Genomic DNA, 11,514 nt, shown 5'->3' with positions numbered 1-11,514 from the left:
TTTATATTTGGATGAAGTTTTCTTGTTGAAGTCTTAAGTATCATAGGAGAAAGTTTATAAGGGGTTTTCTGAAAAGAAAGGAAATTGTGCTGTTATTTACGTATTAATTGTAATTAATAGAAGACTTGGCTCTATAAATTTCAGTCTTAAATAGCTTTAGCTTTTGGAAACACATTTTGGGGGACACGTGCAGTTTAAGGTTTTCTACCACTTTTATGGCCTAGTTTTACTTATAAAGAACTATTTCTATTGCCCAGCTGTTCTTTATTAAGGCTGAGTAAGTCTAGGTATATTTTGGGTTTTTTGGAACATTTTAGATTAAAAATTTTTTAAATCAGCATTTTGACCCAGTTTGTCTTTTCTTGATGGTATTGAACTGATACTTCATTCCTTTCTTACAGAAGTGGTTTTTTGGGACTAAGTGAGGAGGCCTTTCTCTCTTTCAGTCTTGACTGACACTTAAGAGTTGCTAGTTTCAGGGGAGTTCCAGCTCCAGCTTTTGTCTGTTTTCTAGGCACAATATTTGTTTTGTGTGTTTTGGAAGGGGGGCAGTGCTGTGGATTAAGTATTTAAAAAAACTGTGTAGTCAAGCCGAAGAGATCATCCATTATATCTCCTAATTATGATTGAATGTGGGACTGGGCTAAATCACTCTTCCCAGGTGCCAGCTCCTTGATGCAGTTTGTTTTCATTTCTCCATAGCAAGGTGGGGCACGGGGGGAAACCAGTATAATAAGGTGTTTTGTTTTATTTTGTTTTTAAAGGTAAAATTTATTACAGTTTGAAGGACAGTTTTTTTTTTTTTTAGTGTGTATGACAAAGATGTATTTTTATATGGTACTGGTAGATGATAAATTTTTATTTGCTTTTAATGTCCTTTACTAGGGTTAAAAAAAAAAAACCTTACATCAGTTAGCTTGCTTTTTTTTTTCTTTTCCTTTTTTAAAATTTTACTGGCTTTTGAATTATGAAAGTCAAAGTCACTGGGTTACATTACATTTGAGGAAGGAAGAGATTTGTTAAACCAACTGATAGCTGGTAAGGAGTAGAAACTACAGATCCAAGAACGACAAGTGTAGGAATTCTGTGTAAGCTCGATAGCCTTCCCATGGTTTTACTCCTGTGCTTCTTTGTAATGGTTGGTAGTAAATACATTAGACCATGAAAGGACCAGGACACCGTCTTTGGGCCAACGAAGGAGAGTTGAAGAGCATGCATCCCACTTGGCAATAAAACCAGAATGGAGATCTCCAAGCAGTTTGGAGACGGCTATACTAGGAGGAAAAAGGCACCTGTGCCTCTGGGCCTGTGGGTAAAAGAAGAAACGCACTGCGTCTGATTAGTCCTGAGAAGTAGCTTCAGGCTGAGCAGGCAAAAGTCACACCCTCCCACTCCAATTCCTATCAGGTTTTTCAGGCTTAGGTAGTAGCCAGCAATGAATTTGCTGTTCAGATCAATGGGTAGTTCTCTTGTTAAAAAGAAGTTAAACCACTGAAATCAGAGGTGCTGAAAGTTTATAATAGGTATATTTGCACCTTGTGAAATGTAGTATTTTCTTTTTTAAAAAAAAGTCATTAATTTTGCAGACAAATTAGGAAAGAATATTTGTGATGCTCTTAATAGATTCAGGGAGGGAAGGAGTAGAAGTAGGGGCTAGTAGAGATGAGAAAGTAAAGAGTAATATAGGAAGGAGAACAATATTGAGGCTGCATGGAAAATAAGGGTTATATGGACTTGGGTGGTGCAAACAGTTAAGAATGGGCTACTAACTGGAACGTTAGAGGTTCAAACTCACTCAGAGGTGCTTTGGCCGAAGAAGAAGCCTGGCAGTAGAAGCAGCCTGGCAGTCTGCTTCTGAAAGGCCATAGCCATGAAGATCCTGTGGAGTGCAGTTCTACTCTGCAACACATGGGGTTACCATGAGTCAGAATTGACTTGATGGCAACTTTTGAAATTTTTTTTTAATGGACCTGGAAGTTCTGTTGGGGCGGGGCGGTGGTTGGTTGGTGATAACTGATAAGGGACAGAGTGAAATGTACCTCTGGGGAAATAAGTGAATCACTTTTATAAACTTACTTTTAATGGAAATTGGATGAAAGCAGTGTCTCAATTTGTAAAGTGCAATCATTGTTTCAGATTTAATATGGCACAACTCTTAGTTCTCCCAGGTTAATTTGATCTAGTGTCAACATTAGAGTTCTTGGACATATTTGAAGGACACAGAGTGCCAGGGAGACCATATAATGTACTTTGAATGTCGGAAAAAAAACTGTTAATTGCAGGGTCATTTGTATTTTGGTTTTAAAAATTAATCTAGGTTTTATTCACCTGGGACCAACAAAGGAAGAAGGAGTTTCAGGAATAGGAGGAGCATATGGACTGTATGGCTAATTGCCTCCATGAGCAACGACCTCTTTTGTCATGAGACCAGAAGAACGGGATGGTGCCCGGCTAGGCTACCATTACTGGACATTTTGATCAAAGATTCCATAGAATAATCTTGATAAAAGCCTGGGAAGGGGGATGAGAACAAAATTTAAGATTCTTATGGACTCTAGACTTTCTGGAGCGATGCGGGGTGGATGAACCCCTGAAACTATTGCCCTGAGATAATCTTTAAACCTTAAACCTAAAATATCCCCTAAAGTCATCTTAAAACCCTACGATTGTTTAGCTTAACTAATAAAAAAGGTCTGCCTTGAGCATTATGCTCTTTTAAGAAATATCTGTATGGAATCAAAGTGACAATAGCAACTCAGAAGATTAGGTAGAAACCTTAGGGGGGCAGTGAGTTTATGTTAATGAGGAACAACTCAGAAAAGGGGAGTGAGAATGGTTGTATAACTTGAAGAATGCAGTGTCACTAAATTGTACATGTAGAAACTGTTGAATGGGTGTATGTTTTGCTATATATATTCTCAACAACAGCAACAAAATAAAATTTAGAAAAAAAAAATCACTCTAGGCTTTATTGCTTTTTCAGTTACTAGTACTTAGGAATCCTTAGATAAGTTCATTTGAAAGGAAAAAAGAGTGGGCCAGCATTAGAGAAAGGAGCCCTGCTGACGCAGTGGTTAAGCACTCAGCTGCTCATCGAAAGGTCAACAGTTCGAACCCACCAGCCGCTCCACAGTAGAAAGATGTGGCAGTCTGCTTCTGTAAAGATTACAGCCTTGGAAACCCTATGGGGCAGTTCTAATCTGTCTTATAGGGCCACTATGAGTCGGAATTGACTCAGCAGCAGTGAGTTAGCATTAGAGAAGAACCTTGTGAACATTCTGCGTTAGGTCTTACATCTGTCCCACACTTGGGTGGGGGATAGTAGGGTGGTAGAAGCATATAGGTGTGAGAGAAATACATACTGAGTCCATTACTTTTATCTCTATAGTTAAATGCTGGTTATTTCTCAGATAATGGATTCCATCTGCAAAGCTCTGCAGGTAACTGATTAGCTAGGATCTTAGTGCTATTTGCTCCTAAGTTTAGGGGAGGATATATTTGCTTAAGGGCTCTTGGCTCTCAATCCCTCTTCCTTTCCAAGGCTTGGATCTTTTGAGTGTTCAGGGCAAAGTGCAAAGTACTTCCTTTTTCTGTACAATTATTGTATCCTTTATATACTTGTTGGACAGTCCTCCAAGATGCAGTTTATTGGTGTGGGTGCTTTTTGTCAGCCTCTCGTCCATTCAGTGCATATCAAAGGGATTATGTGTTTTATTTCAGAAACTGTTAGATATTAGATAATATTTTAGAAATTGTATAGGTTATATTTATTATTGTGGATAACTTCCTTGTCCCTTCCTACCCTCTACCCTGAAATTGCTAAATCCTTTATTAGAAGATGCCCTCCTTTATTTTTCTTGCATTTGCCTCAGAAATCGCCAGGGCTTATTTAGAATAAGAAACAGAAATTAGCCCTGATTTAGCAGGTTGAAAGTTTTATTACTTATGTGAGAAATTTTTTTTTAAAAATGAGAGATATCTCTGGATGTGAAGGCTGGAATTAGGATTGTTCCTGGAATTCCACGAGAGAAGGAATGGTACAGGGTTAATAAAGGCTGGGCAGAGTCTTGATACCTTTTTAACTGAACTGAGTTTTCAGCTTTTACTTCAAGTGTTACTGGTTTTTAAATATCTTGGTAAAGAACTAAGGGAGATATGCTCTGTCAGTTTATTTTAATATCCAATCATTATGTCAGCACATAATGTGAGTTCAAGTGCCCTAGAATTAAGTTTGAAGAAGTGACTCATTTCTTTAAATCATATTTAGCCTAAGTAAATTTTTGTTTTCCTTTTTAGGACCCTTTGTATCTTGTCTTTAAATGTTAGCTTTTACTCTGCCAAGGTGTTCATCTGAGTCTGGTATTTCAGTGGCAGCTCTAACTGAAACTGCTGTTAGCTGATAAATATTATGGAAGAAGTGGTGGAAACCACCCTAATGTGCAAAGCTTTTAAATTACTTTTCATTGAGATTATACCCCTATCTCTTATTCATAGTTTTTCAGCTCTTTAGAACAGAAGGAACGAACATTTGTTCCGGTCAATTACACCTATAATTTGTAGGTCTACATTCTATCACAGGGTGTAAATAAATGTCCCATTCTTAATAATAATTCTCAGTACTCAATACCTGGCATTGCTGGAAGAGATTACACTTTATTTTCACTCCCAACTTACCAGTTCAAGTGATTGAAAACCCAGGTTTGTAAGTGCTCATAATTACTGTAATAGCCTAAATACAGGATGTTTAGATAAAGGTTTTTTTTTTTCCCCTCCAGGAGGAAAGAAAGTGGTCTAAAAAGGAGGAGAATAAGGAATACAGCTGCTGCTTTGTTGTTATTAAATTAAGTTACTGTTAGTCATGCTAAGGAGAAATGTGAATTTATAAGGTTGAGTATTAAGAATTTCCATTCTTAAGTGAAAGTAAACAAACTTTCTATGCAGTATTTTAAAAACCTGCTTATTTCAGAATTACAGCCGCTAGGACACATGAAACCAATATTTAGAAAATACTTAATCCCCAAATGTAGAATCATCTCCTTACCTCATCTGCCCTGATACAGTACTCTAACTCTAACTCATGGTAGAATTATAGTCTCTTGGAATAGTCAGTCTAACTCTTAAATCTAGCATATGTTCCAGTTCTAGTGGACAAATATTCTATGATCTCTTGGAGGCAACATCCCTTGTAGATTTAACATGGTAGTTCCTACAAGTTCATGCTGGAAACTTGCATAATGTTGAAGGGATAGTCTGATAAGGATATGAAATTAGGCAGACTTTAAATAATTTACATTAATGCCTTAAGGTGATGAAGGATTGTTGTCTTCAAAATATTCACCTTGGAGCTTATATCTTTACTTAAATGATGCAGCGCTGGCTTGAAATACTTATGGTAACTCCTCTTTAGGACAATATATACTATCATACTTCATCTTAGGCAAAAAGTCAAGTAAAATGGATAGTAAGAAGAAATATATCAATGCCCATTAATGTAATAGTTAAATGTTAGGTAAATTAATTTATGCTAATGTTCTGCAAAAGAAAAATCGCTCTCATCATTCTTTAACATGTTTTAGACCCAAATCATATAACTATAAATATTATTGTCTGGGTTTCGCTCCATGTGATTTGAAGACATTTCCAAAAATTGCCTCTCTTCATCCACTCAGTGCGTAATTATTGAACATGTACTGTGTATCAGGTGCTGCTTTAGGTACTTGGGGGAAACAGTGGTCAATAAGGCAAAATCTTTGTCTTCCACATCTTGTAATTAAATGTGTGTGTGGCACATAATATACACTTAAAAACTTCACCTAGTAATTTCATACAGTGATAAATGTTATGAAGGAAGCAAAAGAAGGTGATGTGATAGTGACAGACTGGAGGAAGGATATTTTTAAGGGGGTGACGATACTTCAGGCAGGGAGATTAGGAAGAGTCTTTTGGAGGAGGTGACAATTTGATCCGGAGCCTGAATTACTGAGAAGAAGGCAGGGAATACTTGCACCGATAACGGGGCTTGATAGATTTTACTGCACCCTCTGAAAGCATTTGAACACATACATCCTTGTTTTAAATTGTAACTAGCAATTACCACAATAAGTCACCCTAGACTAATTTTAACATGGATTGAAAGATTGAATAAGATATTTTAATTCACTGAGAATCTATTAGCCTTAAGGACAGTTTGTACATTTCACCCACTCTGGGATACTGTGCTCTTAAATCAGCAAGGTGGTCTACTTTCCCAAGGATTCTGTCTTTCTCTCTAACCCTGCAAAGGATTCCAAGGCCCTCAGTAATCTACCCCTCACCACCTACCAGTCTATCTCCTGCTCTGCCACTCTCCTTCCTCCATACACAAGTACATGGTCCACTTTGGCCACTTTGAGCTGCTTGTTTTCTCTTCTTGGATCACCCGGCCCCCTCCGCATGCCTGCAGTGTGCTCCTTCCCTTCGTTCAGATCTCTCCTCCATGTCTGATGTCCATTTCAGTGCAGTTTTCCCCAATGACCCTATGAAAAAGCAACCCATGCCCATCCTGTGCCCTTTCTCTTTTATCCTTTTCCTTGCCTCCATACCTCTTGTTACACTTGGGGAAAGTTTATGTTTTAGTTCTTCATCTTCCTCCTCTAGAATGTAAGTGCAACATGAGCAATGATTTTTGTCGGCTAAGAGCTGTGTCCGTAGGGTGTAGAGCAGTGCCTTGCACACATAGGTGCTGAGATTAAATGAGGAAGGGAAAGTACTACACATAAACTTTATTGAATACCTGTAACCAGTAGATACAGGATTTAAAGTAATACTTGTTTTTAAGATTTTATTTCTGGTCTTCTAGTGTGTCACTCTTGGACTAGTACCTTACTCTTCAGCCTTACTGATTTAACCTTATTTGTGAACTTCTAATATTCCCTCTCTTGAACTCTTATGATTTGTCTCATTTCCTTATTTGACCTCACATAGTCTTCACTTCATCCATGGAGTTTAAATCATCTTTTGTACCTCTGGCAACAGTTTCTACCTTATCAGGTATTAAGCTCTTACTATAGTAAATCCTGTATTGAGTCAGTTTCCCATCTATCTTGTCAGCCCATAATCTACTATAGACTTTGAATTGATAAGGGAATCTTTCCATTAATTTGATTTCTGCTTTCTTACTACTGTCACCATTTGGAGAGTTGTGTTACAGTTGCTTAAGATGCGCTTTTTCACAGTATATTTACAGTGTGGAGTTCTCTTCACAATTTATAACCGCGCATCATCTCTCCTACAAGGCATTTACAGTCCTTATTTTTGCCCTTGATTATCAAAAAAAGGAATCAAAGTCTCATTGAATTGTAAATTTGGGGAATTACGAATCTGCTTCTGAGTTGATCTCTTTCTCCTCCTTGCAGTCCATCCCCAAATTGTTTTTAGGTTTGTGAGATTGTGCAAATTTATTCATTCTCGCATGCTCACTAGAAGTTTCTGAAAAAGTATTACTTTTTGTACCATTTTAAGCACACCTGATACCATGGTTGTGATTTACTAATTGCAGATAACTTCTGTGTCTTTGTCTTCACTTACTCTTTCCCAGATAAAATGTATGGCCTGATAATAAGAAGCATTAAGTCAAGAAATAAGCTGATTTAAATAATCTTTGGTTCTGAATTGAGATGTCACAGAACGTTGGCAGTGAAAGCTCTGAGCAAACCCACTGCTAAGGGATGGAAAAGAAATAAAGGCTTGTCTCACAGTTGGACTCTGACTTACTGGAGGGTGCCTGCCAGAACCTGCACATGGCACTTTAAACTTTGCTAGAACGGCCACCTGAAGAAAGCATTTGCACAAAGGGTTTTGAGGATTGTTTTTAACCTTTAAGTAAAAAGTTTACCTAACCAATAATGTGAAATGTGGTTAAACCTACAAGGTAGTTCAAAGAGTTGCTCTACCTGAGCATTTGGCTTCTTTTGAACAGTGCCAAATTAGGCCAGATGGTGGCACATTCTTTGAAATAACTACTTTGCCTTGGAGTTTGGAAGTTAAATTAGTTATTTGACCAGTTTAAAAAGTATATATGGTTATTTTAAAGGTAACTTACTTTCTTAAAGGAAGAATGATATATTAAATTTTATTCCAACAGGATAGTTGTTTTATTTGGCCTCAGATACAATTGTTTGTGAGACAAGCAGGTGACTATAGCAGCTAATTCCTTTGAAAAATTTCCTTATTTTTAATAAGAAAAATCTTCACCTGTCATCAACCGTATAGATTGTTGTTGTTGTTTTTTTTTATCATAATGGCATTAATGATTAATTTTTTATATTGACAAAAGTTCTGGTTTTTAAGTAACCGTTTTTCTTATGTAGCTATGATACAAATTTATAAAAATTTTTAGAACCTCCCCTGCCAGCCTTCCACTCTGTGCTGACTTATGTTGACTCACTCACTCCTGGCAATATAACAAACCATGGTTTCTGGAAGATTTATGTGCTTACTGTTGGCTGGATTGGCAGGCACTGACAGTATACCTATGTCTGATGATTCAGGTGTGAGAGATGTTTACCTGTGAATTTTGACTAAATTAAATACCATGTGTAAAGTCCCTTAAAAAAACAAAACCAAGAACAAACACAAACCAAACCCCTTGCCGTTGAGTCAATTCTGAGTCATAGCGACCCTACAGGACAGAGTAGAACTGCCCCATTGTGTTTTCAAGGAGCGCCTGGTGGATTCAAACTGCTGACCTTTTGGTAAGGAGCCATAGCTCTTAACCACTATGCCACCAGGGTTTCCCTAGTATATACTAAATAAATGGTAGATACTGGTTGACCCCATTCAAGATGATTGGTTTATCATTTCTTTTTGAGTGAGTGTTTCTTTGGAAATATCTTTAGCAGTCTCCCTTCAGAGGCCAGTGTCTCTTAACTCTTTAGGTTCTGTGTAGATTCTGTACCTGCAGATGTCTCCATAATGCCCTGAGGGAGAAACTTTAGAATCTGGGACAGCATTTTCATGACACCTATTATTCCCTAATAGCAAGTGGAGCTAAAAGTCAGAACTTTCTCTTAATGTGCTTTCTGCCTTGTTTTAGGAGAATATATTTATGGAAGTTGGGTATTAAGTAGCTAGGCGAACAAGTTTACAAGATTTTTAGTCCTCTGCTTACAATAGGAAGCATAGTTGTATTACATGATCATTGATGTTACAGGAAATTAAGGCTCGTCAGTTTTATACAAAACAAATTCAGTGACTAAGAAACAAAGGAGGTCCATTTACTGTGGTTTTGTTGTGTTGGTTTACTACTGAATATACTTTGCCCAGTTTTTTTTTTTATGGTTGCATTATGCCTTATGTTTATTCCAAAGATATACCTTTTATCTTTTGCTTGCATGTAAGCTAGCCAAGCCACCATTAGAGCAGTAAACCTGTTGAGTAACTTTTTCTTGTACACCAACCATTATGATTGCTAAATACCAAGTCCTGTGTCTGAAGGCTGTATTTCCTAGTCTTGCAAAAATCCGAATTTAACTTCTATTAGATAAATATAGGAACCCTGGTGTCACAGTGGTTAAATACTCAGCTGTTAATGGAAAGGTCAGCAGTTCAAACCCACTAGCTACTCCACAGGAGAAAAGACCTGGAGATCTGCTCCCGTAAAGGTTACAGCCTAGAAAACCCTGTGGGGGAAGTTCTGTTCTGTCGTATGTGGTCACTATGAGTCAGAATCGACTCGATCGCACACAACAACAACAAAGATAAACATTGAGCAAGATCTACATTCACAAGTAGCTTATAGTTTTAATTTTACATAGAAACTTATCACAGGATGTTTTTAGTACATTTGTTGATGAAAGCAGTTCTTTAGCAGAATCACCACGTTGCATGTAGGCGGTCAGTTACCAAAAGCCAAGTTATACTACCATTTATTTGCACTAGAAAATGTAGTGATTTTACCAGGGTTTCCTAAAATAACCATGCCTGCTCTGCTTCAGTAGTGGGTTTGCAGTAAAAATTGTTGGTCAGGTTATTGAAGAGGTATTTTTAGAAATACTGAAGTATTTTAACATCTAGTATAACTTGCTTTTTGGAGCATCAGTAATTCTCAAGCAGATTTTTTTTCAGTTTTACTTAACAATATTTCCTCAAATAGTAGTGCTTATATATTTAGGAAGAAGTGGGAGGGAGCAATTACTAATTCATTCATTGGCTATTGGGTTATCTCCATGGAAGAAGGTCAATGGGCAGGGGGGATATTAAGATTTGAGTGTGTTGTTGTTAGGTGCTGTTGAGTCTGTTTTGACTCGTAGTGACCCCATGTGACAGAGTAGAACTTAGAACTGCCCCATCAAGTCGATTTTGACATAAGTGACCTCATGTGGCAGAGTAGAACTGCCGCATAGGGTTTTTCAGGCTGTAATCTTTACTGGAGCAGATCATTAGGTCTTTCCTCCTCCAGAGCAGCTGGGTGTGTTGGAGCGTCTGGGTGGGTTTGAACCACCAACCTTTTGGTTAGTAGCAGCGTATTTAACTAGGGCTCCTTGAGTAAGTGTGTGCAGGTTGGAAAATGATTCCTTTTTATATTTAGGCTCATCATAAGCCAGAGTGCCTAGTATTAACGTAAGTTTGAGGAAGTGAACTGACTTTATTTTTTCTTACCAGAACTATAGCAATAAGGTTAAACATACTCTCTAGGCAACACCCTTCCCATTAATTTGTGTACAAGCAGACAAAAGAATTTTTTTGTGTGCCAAGAATAGAATGCAGTACTGATACAGTCATTCCTTGGGGGATTAGTTCCAGGACCCCCTGCAGATACCAAAATCTGAGGATGCTCAAGTCCCTGATATAAAATGGTGTAGCATTGTCATATAGCCTATGCACATCCTCCTGTGTACTTTAAATCATCTCTAGATTACTTATAATACTTAATACAATGTCAGTGCTATTTAAATAGTTGTTATACACTAAGTACTGTATTGTTTAGGGAATAATGAGAAGATGAACAATGGTCAAACAATGAGTGCTGGAGAGAAACTGAGGATCTGTGAAATGGTGGGAGGCTACAGCAGGGTATGCCTACACGTCACGTCATTCGTGTCGATTCAGTCTAGGGCTCGGCATGCTGCAAATTCAAGTTTTGCTTTTTGGAACTTCTCCCCCCGCCCCGTGGTTGGTGAATCCAGGATATGAAGCCTGCAGATATGGAGGGCCAACTGTAATGCCTTTGGACAAAATACAGGTTAACTGTTGCATTGTCTCGGACATTTTCTTTGATAGCTTCATACATCTTATTATGTATTTTTTAGTTCTTGTATAGCACTTATTTTTATTTTTTATTGTGCTTTAGGTGAAAGTTTACAGCTCAAGTTAGTTTCTCATACAAAGATTTATACACATATAGTTATATGACCCTAGTTGCTATTCCTGTAATGTGGCAGTACACTCCCTTTTTCCACCCCAGATTTCCGGTGTCCATTCAACCAGCTCCTGTCCCTTTCTGCCTTCTCATCTTGCCTCTGGACAGGAGCTGCC

The 11,514-nt window shown here is 37.8% G+C and overlaps 1 protein-coding gene across 3 annotated transcripts in view; it reads left to right on the top strand.

Moving 5' to 3' along the window:
• Nucleotides 1–11,514, top strand: part of AFF1 (ALF transcription elongation factor 1) — a 215,316-nt gene that overhangs the window by 171,687 nt on the left and 32,115 nt on the right. The window lies entirely within an intron of this gene.

Source organism: Trichechus manatus, unplaced genomic scaffold (genome assembly GCF_000243295.1).
Source record: "Trichechus manatus latirostris isolate Lorelei unplaced genomic scaffold, TriManLat1.0 scaffold00296, whole genome shotgun sequence".
Classification (NCBI taxonomy): domain Eukaryota; kingdom Metazoa; phylum Chordata; class Mammalia; order Sirenia; family Trichechidae; genus Trichechus; species Trichechus manatus.
The sequence above is the reverse complement of the archived record's forward strand: the minus strand, read 5'-3'. Positions and strand labels throughout refer to the sequence as shown.